The following is a 13933-nucleotide window of genomic DNA, read 5'->3' as shown; positions in this document are numbered from 1 at the left end:
ACAGGATTCTAATCTCCAACCTTTGAAGCAGGGTATTTATTTGTTATAATGGTAAAACTTTTGTTTGAATTGCTTATTTATGCAATATACATTCTCTATCACCTCAATTCTAATTTTTATATCTGCTTTGTGAGTAAAATAATCACATGCCGAAGGACACAGACAGTTCACTTCACAAACAGTAATGAATCTCCTGTGAGCCCTTTTATTCACACCACAATAGATTCTATATTACCAGGCAGAGGAAAACAACACCATAGATTATTTCCCTTATTTGCAAGATATGCACACAGTATTCTGATAGGAACAAGAACCTGAAGGTGCAGCGAGCTATGTCTTAGGAGTGTGAGTAAATACAATATTCTGTTGACATCTTGTTCCTGCTTTCAAATAACCAGGTATGTTACATATGAACTGTCAGAGCAGCTCAATAAGTTTTCCTGTCTAAATGTGCCCACATTCTTTTCAGTGACCTCATCTTAAGCTAACTTTCCTATCTTAGTTGAACACCATTGTAACTTAACTTGCAATAGTCATTTCAAATCAATATTTAAATGGTATAAACACCACCACTTTTATCCACTAACCTTCCCTTCAGATACACCGTACATACTTTCCATGTGACAATGCAAATGGTCTGCATCCAGCAGAAAACAGAAAGGCGTCAAAGACAGAGAGATAGAATCCCTTTCTTGGGCCCTTAATGAGGTCTCCAGAGCCAAAGGCAAACCAATAACAAATTGTACTTTCCACATATTGGGTGGAAAAAAAGGAGAAAGGCAAGGGGGTAGGGGGAGCTTGTCATCTGAAATTAATTGAACTTAGCCATGCCAAGAAAGCTCGGGTAATAAACCCTCCCCATCTAAATTAAGGGTTTTATACCATGAAAAATAAAAATAAAAAATTTATGGCAGTAATTTCATCTGGGTTTTTCCAAGAAGTGCTTGCTGATTTTCTTGTACTCAGTAGAAAAATCCCCAAGGAGCAATGCAGACTGCAATAAGGCAGACTTCTAAAAAGATACCATTTAATTTCTCACTCCTCCCCTTGTACTATTAGCACATTTCCACTTTTCACTAGCTCGGAATTAACTCTCTCAGCACAGTTCTCTCCCGTTAGCTCTCAGCAACATCTTAAGGGGCAGGGAAAACATGCTCAATCTACAAGCGCTCATCCATTGCTCTGAGTCAAAACAATCGGAAGCCCCAGAAGCACAGGCATTTATTTATTTGCCTTTGGCTTTTCTCAGGACACCCAGCCATCTTACTCAAAGGCACCAAAAGTCAAAATGGTTTCAAAACAGTTCTATCACTCAACATCTTTAATACCGGTGACAAGAACTGGTGAATGACTTCTGAAGAAAAAAAAAAAAAATCAAACACAGAACCATGGTTCCCAACCTGTAGATCGCATGTGGCGGGGCCAAGGCACAGTTATTTGCAAGGGTTCTGCAAATCCCCATGGACACCAAGCACAGTCTGCAGACCAAACTGTATAACATATAAAAACACAACTAAAGTCATAGTAGCTTTTTCTCATTTTCTCAATTAATGAATGCTATAAGTAAAAGAGCTAATTTAAAACTCTGCAATCTTTTCAAGTCAAGGTGAGTCTTCACAATGAAGAAGAAGGAAAATAACTGATAGAATTGTCAGCATTTTCAGTGCTTTATGTTCAGGCACGTGGTAGGCACTCAATACTTGTTGACCACAGGTATGATGACGTTATTCTGGGCCCCATTTGTATCTCTTTTTTTCTTTCATTCGCCCCATCTCTTCATGTACAAAACAGCAGCAAACCTCAAAGTATGGTCTGGATTCCTGGGGTTCCAAGTACCGTTCAGGAGGTCCATGGGGTCAAAGCTTCTTAATTTTAAGAAGTTATTTGCCTGCCCTGTATGTACAGTTGAGCTTTCCAGAGGCTACATCTGTGATATCACAACAGACTGAGAAATAAATATGAGAATCCAGCTGTCTTCTACTGTAATACCAAAAATTAAGGAAGTTTGCAAGGTTACTTTCCTCACTGAATTATTTTTGTTTTTAAAAATATAGTTATTTTTCATTAAAATGTTTATATTGACATGTAATGGGTTTATTATTGCACTTTAAGTTAATTCATAAATATTGATAAGATATACCATGCATTAACAAAAGTTCTTTGAGGTCCTTAATAATTTTTAAGATTATAAAGAGCTCCTGGGAACAAAGTTTGAGAACTGCTGTTACAGAGGTAGCAATGTCCTGGTTTCTGTTCTCAGTATACAAGAAGATGCTGGACCCCACCTGGAGGGATGCTGAGGAGGGCTTCACAGGTTTCACTGGGTGGCTGACCAAGGGCTCTCACATCCCTTCTAGCATTAAGTTCTATGAATCTATCTTAAAGGGAACCTAAGAAAGTCTCCTCCCAAAGTTGTCACTACTGATGTAGAATATGAATAAATACGAATGTTCCTTCATTTTGCCATTCACAAAACAATATGAACACATTAATGGGCAAATTAATATTGTCCGTGGTTGTATGGTCTTCATGTCAGTACAATATTTCCAACATTTTGGAAGCAAGGTGACTTTTTAATTTTGCTTATTAAGTTCTTTTTACAGGAAAAGCTCTCTCCTCCAATTGGAGCCTCCCACAGATTTCAAATCACATAGTGCAGTACTATTCACTCTGAAGGGAAAGAATGCTAGCACAGTGCTATTCAATCAGAAGAATAGCCATTCACTATATTCTCAAAGGATGTCCTTACGATCAAATGGAAAGGTCAATAACAAGGCAAAGGTTCTGCTGACAGCAATTCCCAAGGCAAATAAATTCATGCCAAACCCATACAGATGAGGAAACATCTTAATCTTCTGCACAGGTCCTGCTCTTGTAAACCATAAAAATAGGATGGCTCAGCTTAATGAGCACATTGTGTCCATAGAAACCAGTAAGTTGTTTAGAATGTATAGTTTCAGATCAATGAAGGAAAAGCAGTATTAGAAAAATATAATGAATATACTTGTGTAATTTGATTCAATTCAATGAACATTAACTGAGTGCCTGCTATGTTCCTGTCATTATTCTAGGTCCATGGTCCGCAAACTGCGGCTCGCGAGCCACATGCAGCTCTTTGGCCCCTTGAGTGCGGCTCTTCCACAAAAAACCATGGCCTGGGCGAGTCTATTTTGAAGAAGTGGCGTTAGAAGAAGTTTAAGTTTAAAAAATTTGGCTCTCAAAAAAAATTTCAATCGTTGTACTGTTGATATTTGGCTCTGTTGACTAATGAATTTGCCGACGACTTTTCTAGGTGATCATGAAGATAAGCCTTACTCTCTAGGAACTCACACTCTGAACAGGAAAAACACTGTACCACAATGTGATGTGATATAAAAATAGATGTTTAATACTACGGAAACACAGATGAGAAAGCAATTAATTTAGTCTCGTGGAAATAGGGGAAAATAGTCACAACATATGTAATAGGGAAGGGAGGGTAGGGAGAAGTTTGTGCCTAACTCAAAATCTTCAGTCTGAGCTGAGTCCCTAGCATCTCCTGATGATCGTTCTATATGTCACTTCCATTTTTCCATTTTCCAGCTGCTAGTTCAAACCTCCTCCATTCCTCTCACATCTCCCACCCAACTCCCTACAGCCTTACCCTCAACAGCTGCTCTTGTCGCCTTCTTTGAGATGAACCCTGGGCCACTATCCCACGGCCAGGCCTGCTGCCCCTCCTGCCCTCTTCTAGAAGGCCAACCCTAGTCTCTCCACTAAGACCCTACAGCCCATCTATTCTCCCTCCTCAGAACCTCTGCTCTCTAACCTCTACCTCTGCTGATTCCTTATCACCAGCATTTAAACATGCTTCCCCAGCAGCCATCTCAAGAAGTGATTATTTTTTCCTCTCAATGCCTCATAAATCCCATGGCCAGGAAGTAGGGGAGGCAACTATACTTGTTCCCAATTACTACTCCCAACCAGGCTCTTCCAATTCTGCCTGCACACAGCCCATCCCCTGCTGTCATCATTATCTGCCAACTTCACACTCATTCTACTCAACTGAAAACCATATTCCTGGCTCACTTCCCCTCCACTCCAGCTCCTATCATCACCTGCTAACATGAATGTACACCACGCAAACAAAATCTGGGCGCCCAGGTCCCTGATAGCCTCTTTCAGGGCCCCTTCCTCTACATACCTCAGTGACTCAAATCCATGGGCAATACCTTGATTTGGTTAACAGAAACATATACCCATGCCAAAATTCTAATATGAAACAACCAACATTTCATCTCCCCTTCCCACCTTTCCCATTCATTTGCTTTAGTATCCCGGTTGCTAAGAATTCTTCCCTCTCATTAAACTGTCTAATCCACTGATCCTGTCACAATCCTGTCCCTCTTTGTTCCCTTTGTTCAGCTTAGATTCTTATAATCTATGCATAATCATTCCCTATTTCCGTTGTTCCTCTCTCCATTATACTTGCCTGGCAAACTGCAACCCTAGTATCTACTTTCTCAGAGCACAAACTCAAGTAATAGTACACAGCTAAAGAAAAACCACACAATCAGACTTCATTTTAAATTCATCAAATTGATGTTTCTCTCTGTCTGTCTCTCTCTCTTCCTTCCACTCTCTCTCAAAAAATCAATGGGAAAATATCCTCAGGTGAGGATTAACAACAAAAAGAACTAGGATCTATTCTCAACAGAGTAGAGGATATGGCTCACAGAGGACCTTTAATGAATGATCACACCAAGAAGGAATGAACAGAATGATCAAATTTCTTCTGTTCAACAATTCTCCAACCCCTCCACTCACAGTTATCACCCATCCACCTTATCTCTGCTGCCTCATTACGTTAGTCCAAGGTGTACAACATGATTTTTTTACTCATGATGACTTTACCTCACCCCCTTCAACCTACTTCTCTTCCTCCTGACATAACATCCTTGTCGTCAAAGCAAATGAAAACTTCTTACTGATCTCTTTATAACATTTAGCTCCCTGGTGATCACTCCTTCCTCTTTAAAGCATTCTCTTGCCTTATATGGCAATTCACGATCTTAAGGCTCCTCCTACTTTTACCACTCCTTCTCAGGCTCCCTCTAAGCTTCCCCTTTTCTCCTTCTTTCCTAAAATGTTGGTATTCCTAAGGGTTCCAACCTAGGCCTTCCCCTCTCTCTATATGTACTGAATCATCTCATGCACTCAAATAGTTTCAGTTACTATCTATATGCAAATATCTTCCAAATCTTTATCTTTAGCCCAGATCCTTCTCCCTAGCTTCAGACCAACTGTCTAAATGCCCAGTTCAGATCTCTATTTGGATGTCCAACTGTTACCTCAAACTGTATATTTAAAGTGAACTTATCACCCTGGCCAGGTAGCTCAGTTGGTTAGAGCATCACACTTATACACCAAGGTTTTGGGTTCGATCTCTAGTCAGGCCACATACAAGAAAGCAACCAATGAATGCATAAGTAAATGGAACAATCAATAACTCAATCTCTCCCCCCCGCCCGCTCATTGCCTTTCCCTGGCAAATCTGCTTCTTCTCCTATATCCTCATCTTAGTGATTGGTATCTCCATCCAACCCATGATCCCAAGCCAAAAGCCTATTCTTTGATACATTTATGTCTCTCTCACACATCTCACCCCCAACACATCTACTTTTAAACAAGGTCAATATATTCCAACAACTAAGTATTTCCCACTTTTCTGCATCTCCACTGCTACTTGCTTGAGTCAAATAACTGGCATTTCTCATGCCTAGACTTCTGCAAAAGTTTTCAAATTCTATTCTTATGTCCCTGAAAGCCATTCTCCATAAAGTAGCAGGAGTGATTATATGAAAACATAATAAATCTTATATTAATTACTCCACTACTTTAAACTCATCAATGTCTTCAATTGTCTACAGATAAAATTCAAATTTCTGAAAACCTGGCTGACAAAGTCCTGAATGATCTGGACTCTGCTTGTCTCTCCAATCTCATCTCTCACTACTCCTTACCTCCTCTTCTATGCTCTAACTACAATAAACTACCACTTTCCCATGCTCTCTCTTCCTGCAGTGTATACATGTTATTCCCCAAAGCCCTAGTCAGGCTTTTTCCTTCCTCATCCTGTACACACGCCCTCCTCATTTAGCCACCAGCCCTGATCTTCCAAGATGAGGCCAGGTGATCCCCCGGCCCCAGCCCCCGCCCCCCAGTACTCACTATCTTTTTGCCCACTTCAGAGAATTGAAATTGCCTATTAATTTGTCAGTAATCCTACCTACCCACCTCAAAACTACAGAATCAGAACTCTAGGGCAGGGGCCCCAGCATCTGTATATTTTTAAGGCTTACTCATATAGCTCAAGCACAGCCAGGGTTGAGAATACTGTTGTACCTTCTTATGCAGACAAGGAGCATTACCTTTACCACTGTAACCCAATACCCAGCAGAGTGTTGACATTCAAGTTACCTACTAAATATGTAGCGAAGAAAAGAAGGAACAGGGCAGCCCTAGTTGGTGTGACTCAGTGGATAGCGTGTCGGCCTGCGGACTGAAGGGTCCCAGATTTGATTCCGGTCAAGGGCACATGGCAGCAAATCAATGATTCTCTCTCATCATTGATGCCTCTATCTTTCTCTCCCTTTCCCTTTCTCACTGAAATAAATATAAATATATTATTTTAAAGAAGAAGAAGAAGGGAACAGGGCAGCAAGCAGAGGAAGGGAAGGGATGAATGAATGTAATATAATCCTCAAGAAAGGTTTGACTGTTCTTCCACACACCTGTAAAAGGACATTACCAGGAGTGCAATCTTTACGACTCAAGTTTCTATTCTGCTTTCAGTATTATTTCGTTTTTCTTTGCTACAACTGAACTCTATTCTCTTTGCATCAACTATAAGTAAAGAATGTCAGCTAAAGTATGTTAGGCCGAAAAGGTTGAGTACAAATCAGCTTTCACATCTATAACACTGCATGCCCTGCCTTGCTGACCTTATAAATACTGGCTGGAAAACACAACATGCAGAAAAACGTCAGCCATTTGAGCACTGTTCTCTCCTCAAAATGCAGAGTGAGAACTTCTGAAATAGAGCAGTGGAGTGGGTTAAATGGTTCTGAACCTTTTAGAGAGGGTAATAAGTGCACAGTGCTTTAGTAGCAAGCATACATAAAACATAATAAAATTGCATAGAATTAATATTTCTCAAAATAAAAATCTAATAAAACCCTGAATTTGGGGAAGAGGCATTGCACAAACAGGGCAGAAACATCTTTATATCTCCCTTGTTGCTCTGAGCACAGCAGCCTCAGTATATATTTGTTGAATAAATGCCTGATGAATGAATATGATTCTTAAAGGATTACTCACATTTTCCTCCCCTGATCAAAGAGCCAGCTAATCTTAGACTCATGGTCCATTAAAAAAATATATTTATCGCCCTGGCTGCTGTTGCTAAGTGGTTAGAGCACTGGCCCATGCACCAAAGGGTCGTGGGTTTGATTCCTGGTCCAGGGCAGGTACCTGGGTTGCAGATTGGATCCCCAGCCCCAGTTAGGGTATGTGTGAGATGCAACCACTCAATGTGTGTCTCTCACATCAATGTTTCCTTCTCTCTCTCTCTCTCTCTCTCTCTCTCTCTCTCTCTCTCTCTCCCCCCCCCCCCCCACCCCTTCCTCCATCCCTTCCACTCTCTCTAAAAGTCAATGGAAAAAATATTCTCAGGTGAGGATTAACAAAAAAAATATATAGGGTGTCCCCCCAAAATGTATATACACTTTGAATAAAGGCAGTGTTTATTAAAACACATTTCATTTTCAAAATGTAATAGAGTCTATAGACATTGTGTGTATACATTTTTTGGAACTCTCTGTATATATATTTATCAAGTGCCTAAACCAGCTTGTAATTTGCTAGTACACGACATTCTAAAAGAACCTGCTTTTGCACTGCAGAGCTTACCATGCAAATCCTCTTGGCGGCATTGCCTCCAGGGCACCAGCACCACCAAATAACAAGCACACCGTGTAGTCCAGCCACGTTCCTTTAAACATGCAACATGCCATGTGCTTTCATGATGCCACGACTTTTCATATATACTATTCCCTCTGCCCCAAATAACCTTCCCACCTAAAAAAACTCCTACTCGTCCTTAAAGATCTAAATAAATATTATCTTCCTTGTAAAACATTTTCTGAATTCCCCAGAAATAATTAATCATTTCCTCCCCTGTGTTCTTCTGCCATAGAATTTTCTAAGTATCTTTAGTGTCTTTGAATCCTATTTAAATTAGGATGATTAACTACATATTCATATGCACAATTCAAAGTACAAAGAGAAACCATTCACTTTTTTCATAGATCTAGAAATGCTTCACATAGGAGAATAAAGAGTCAAGATTTGCCTGGATAGATGACAGGAAGGGCATAAGGCACAGTCCTGGGGAAGACTTAACCAAACAGAGGAAATGTAAATTAAATGGTCTGGGACTCTCTTCAAAGCTCAGAGGGTGGATTTTGAGCTTGATCCTCTAAGTTTTACAAGAGGAAAGTGATGGTATGATTCCCATCAACCATTTAATCATGGCATGCCTGTGGAACATGTGCACGCCAAACACCATATGGTGACTATCGATTAGGTGCCATCAATTCAGATGACCCATGTAAAATTCACTCTTCCAGTAAAGTGTGAGCTGTTTAAGAATAGGGATGTGGGCTCATTCAACACTGTCTCTCCAATGCCACACAGGTGGGAGCTTACTTAATGAACCGAAATGAATTCTTCTTTAATAACTTTACATAAGATGCTCTGCAAAATCTTTACCAGCTTCTATAACACAGTAGACGTGTTGCTGGAAGGTAAACTACTTTGCCTGACTCTTTCATAGAAAAACTAAAACAAATAATCCTTTTAGAGGCAGTCATTAATAGTTTAATAAATTTCAAGAAATATCAACACCCTTAAGAAGTTTTTAACTCTCTGAAGGAGTGGATTTAAAAAATGAACCCATTTGACAGGAGATGGGAGGGGGGGACGGGATGAGAAAAGATTACAAAGAACTTATATGCATAGCCCATGGATACAGACAATAGTGTGGTGAAGGCCTGGGGGGCGGGAGGGAGGAGCTGGGTGAAGGAAGGGGAATGAGGGACATCTATAATTTAAAAAAATATATTTTAATGAATCCATGGCCCTAGCCAAGTATTTCATTTGGTTAGAGCATCATCCCAATACGCCATGGTTGCGGGTTCAATCCCAGATCAGGGCATATACAAGAATCAATCAATGAATGCATGAATATGTGAAACAACAAATCAATGTTTCTCTAAAAATCTATAAATATTTTTAACCCTTTGCACTCGCTTGCTTTTTTCTCGATTCCTTTATTCTACTCGGGATTTAATTTTTTAAATACCCCAGATTTTACAAAGCGCGGCAGTAGAATAAAAAACTGGAGTTTCTTTTCATACAAACTTATTTATTTGGATTTTTTTTATATTTCAAATTATTGATACATTCAAAGAGTAATTTTAATCTCGACATCCGAGTGCAAAAGGTTAAAAAATGAACCCATAGCATTAATAGCTATTCTTTATATAAATGTTTAACCAACTACTATGCTGACAGAATTTTGTGCTCGAACCTTAAGTATTTCCATGTAGCCTAATGCTGAAGTTTAACATTGTGATATATGTAATGTAAAAAATAACAAGGTTTTAAAATATGTATGGTCTAAGAGCACCAAAATTAACAAAAATGTAACAAGGATCCAGTGAAAAACCTATGTTAACAAGTGCAGTGGTTTTTGATGGGGTTGAGCCATATCTTCCAAGTATAAATTCCAAGGAATTCATGGTGTCACACCCTTAATCCAATGCCTACCAGTAACTATGGACCCTGTTAAGAGCCCCGAGAACCCTGGGGTTTATCTGGCTTACAGAATTTTTCTTATAGGGTTGATTTAATAAAAACATGTTTTAAGAAGTGCTCCCATCTTAGATCCAAAGTTCCATGAGGTTTTCCAAAAGCCCTAATGTAAATGGAAATGAAGAAATGCTCCATGGGATGGTTAAAATCGAACAAGGAGTGCTGTTAATAAAAATGAACACAAGGAATGATTCTGCTTTGGAGAAAGAGATTAATATGAAGACATACACACATACATACCCACTTATAGCCACTCTCACAATCTGCTACTGGTTGTAAAACGGTCAGGAGAGGTGAGGCAGAAGCACCAATGGCATCACCTAGACCAGTGGTCGGCAAACTGTGGCTCGCGAGCCACGTGCGGCTCTTTGGTCCCTTGAGTGTGGCTCTTCCACAAAATACCACAGCCTGGGCGAGTCTATTTTGAAGAAGTGGCGTTAGAAGAAGTTTAAGTTTAAAAAATTTGGCTCTCAAAAGAAATTTCAATCGTTGTACTGTTGATATTTGGCTCTGTGGACTAATGAGTTTGCCGACCACTGACCTAGACACATTCAGGTGGTAGCTGTTTTGTGGGCTAGGGGGTTGTCTGCAGCTCACCAGCACCAGTGCAGTGCTCACTCAGATGATATTTTTATTTCTGAAGCCTTATTAACATATCCCAGGCTCCAAAAATGCAGTATATGATCCTTGACTGCAGAAACAAATTGCCAGCTGCCTCATAAAGAACAACCTCATTTAGCAGAAGGCAAATGCTAGCATAGAACAAAAGTAAATAAAGATGGCTACATATGCTCTAGCTTTCAAACTGGAAGGTGACAGTGATGAGAGGAGCAGAAGAGAGGAAGGATTAAACATGAAAGAGAACAGCTGCCAACTATCTGACTATTTTAGCAGTCTAATAATACAATACGGCAACAATGCCAATTAAAATGGCTGGTGTGAAGCTTTAGATCCATGGCTGGTGTGAAGCTTTAGATCCAGAGATCTTAAGGCTAAAGAAACCATGAGTGTCCAGCCAATTCACCCCCCACTGTCATATAAGGAAGGCTACTATAAACTTCAATGAAGAGTGCTTTGTAAACTGCAGTGCTCTATAGAAATACATGGTACTGCTGCTATTCCTAATATGAGTCTATTCTTCTTTTAGTCGTAAATTTATCAGAATTCCCAATTCCTTCTGCATTTTTTAATTTCTGATAAACAGAGTTGTAGTTGTTAATGTTATCGATGATATTTTTATTATTTTACCTTTTATTTCCTTGAGAACCTTCAGTTTATGCTGCCCAAACTGAATATCTTAGCGGTGTAAAGCATGAATGGAATATGCCGTGTATATGAGAATGAAACCTGAACAAGGCTCACTTCATTTCCACCCATAGAATGTCAGTTGGATCTATCAAAATTCTCAGATGTCCTAGGAACCCCATATCTTCATAGACCCAACCATTCATTAAAGGTTAGGGCAGGAAGGGAAAAAGGAATGGCTAGCCTTTCTTGTCAAAGAAGGAGGGCTCGGTGATGTGCTTTCAGTGAGTGGAATAAAAGAAAAAGTATTAAAGGGTCAAAGGGAGAGAGCATGAAGAGAAGCTTAAATGTCTGACTTCAGCACCCACCTTAAAAGGACTACTTCATCCAACTGAACTAAAATAGACCACCACTAGCTATTACAAAACCACCTAACGAAGAAAGAATCTCTACATGTGACCTCTGGTTACCTTTCAACACTGCAGTCCTCCTAAACAAACTGGCACCAGAGTAAATGCAGCCAAGAAGAACCTAACATTTACATTTTATGATTTCATTTCAATTTTTCATATAATTTTTAGTAGACCTACTTTGTGGGTATAATTTAATTCTAAAGTATTTGGGAATTACATTTAGTCCAGTTGTGCCTGAAAAAAGGAAAGAAAAAGTAATTTTCCAGTTTTACGGATGCTTCCAGAATTCTGTCTGGAGATGGATTAATCTACAGTTACTCAGCTGCAGAATATTACTTCTATTCCAGACTTTGTATATGAACTATTAAATCCATTAGATCGATGGCAGTTCCTCCCACCTACTCTTAAAGAGCTGATTTAATAAGAACACCATTTTCTTAGTCAAGGCTTTCTTTATTAAGGGAACACAGTCCTGTGTGAATACAGTCAACATTTCCTCTTACATTATGACAACTTCATATAAACAGAGCCTGCGGCAGGGCAATGAGGCAAAATGTTGGGTGGTAAATAAGAGAATTTGTTTAAAAGACACCATAATGGGGCTTAAAACTGAACTTAACTTACAAAGGTTAAGATAAAAGAAAACCAATATTAACCATTTGCTCAAAAAATATTGAAATGACAGGCACTCGTGGCATCAAAACATAGAAAAAGGAAGTGTTATTTTCTTAATAAGTATAAAACTATTCACTATTAAATATTTCAATATCCCTTCTTCACTCCCCTTCTGCAACTGAAAGACAATAGTGGAAAGAAATTTACCCTTTTGTTTTCTCTGGACCTGCATATTAATAGAGATGACAATGACATTATGCCCATTGTTCTTGGTTTAGACAATATGAGCAATCAATGGAGGCCCCAAGATACAGGCAGCAGCTACGAAGCTCTCTCTTTCTCCTCTGAGCTTTTATACACAAAAAAGCATAGAAGAAATCATAAAGTGCTACTTAACGCCCCAAAAATTAAAAATGGAGAAAGAGGGTGGGATCAATGTGTATTGTCTCACAAACATAGTTTCAAAGATAATTGGTAATGTTCTCTTTTTCCAAAGAAGTGAGGGTTAAATATAGTCACTCAGTACAGAGACTGATGATCTTCAAGATGTGTAAATTATATATTACAGTTACATAACAGACTAAATCACAGTCATCAACAAAAGAACATTTGGCACGATTCTTGAATTTTTATGATTCTAGTTCATAAACAGAGCCTCAAAAAGGAAGGAAAAAAATCTCACCTTAAATCAGCCCTTTAAGCAGCCTCACACCTCATGACAGGTACCAAGTGTCCAAGGTGAATGGAAGATAAAGGCAATCATCTTCATTGGAGTGCAGAATGGAAGGGGGCTTTTTGTTTTCAAGGTTTTCTTAAAATAACACTCGGTCACTCCATTAGTTTTTAAAAACCGGAAAAAGAAGGTCAACTACTCAAATACATGTAGAACTGTGTGTTTAAACACCAGCAGACCTAATGTGACTTTCTGTCCCTAGGTCAAATCCAGACGCTGAAGTCTAGTGAAAGAACACAGAAGACTTTAAAAAATCTGGGCACCACAAACCAAAGACTGACCAAGAATTCTCATGCTTTTGATGCAGCTAAAAGGGCTACATGGCCCCACAGTGTCATGCCAGTGCCACCACTATAGGCAATTCAGAACACGTCAGGAGCACTTGGCTAGCAACATGCTGAGAATGTCCAAACATTCTGCCTCAGTTCCTATGACAACACAGAAGCAGGAAGTCTCCTCAGGCTTATCAGACGCACCCAATTAACATTCATCGTTGACAAGCTCATCCTTTAATCTCCCATACAAAAACAGCTACCATTATTCTGTAATACCAGTTAAGAAGTCTTAGTGACCTGAGTAAAGTACACTAATGGGGGGGGGGGGGGGGAGAGATCTTAACCCAAGAAAATGGAAGAAACCTATGAGGAATGCAAAGACCAAACCAGCCCAGAAAGGACATTCTTTCCTTCATTCCATCGGGTTGTGTCTCTTCTGCCACCAATTCAACACAATTTTCTCTCTGCACTTTGAATAAAAAGCAAAAATTGCTCTTTTTGAAAAGAGACTGGCCTTCTAAGGATTTTTAGAATTCAAAGGCAATACTCAGAGGATTTCCAAGTGTCGAGAGCTCCAAAGAATCCATCAATCTTGATACATTTGGAATGACCGGACAATCTAAGGATGCCCTGAGCCACTCCACTCAGCCTCAACCATATTTTAAGATGACTATGAAGAAGTCGGTGTTGACTTAGATCCACAACAACCAATATTATTTGTGGGGCCCTGGAACACT

The 13933-nt window shown here is 39.4% G+C and overlaps 1 protein-coding gene across 3 annotated transcripts in view; it reads right to left on the bottom strand.

Moving 5' to 3' along the window:
- Window positions 1–13933, bottom strand: part of BTBD9 (BTB domain containing 9) — a 483558-nt gene that overhangs the window by 334944 nt on the left and 134681 nt on the right. The gene's annotated exons all lie outside the window — the stretch shown is intronic.

The sequence above is a fragment of the Cnephaeus nilssonii genome (genome assembly GCF_951640355.1).
Source record: "Cnephaeus nilssonii genome assembly, chromosome: 9".
Taxonomy (NCBI): Eukaryota; Metazoa; Chordata; class Mammalia; order Chiroptera; family Vespertilionidae; genus Cnephaeus; species Cnephaeus nilssonii.
This window is presented reverse-complemented; position numbering and strand designations above follow the sequence as displayed.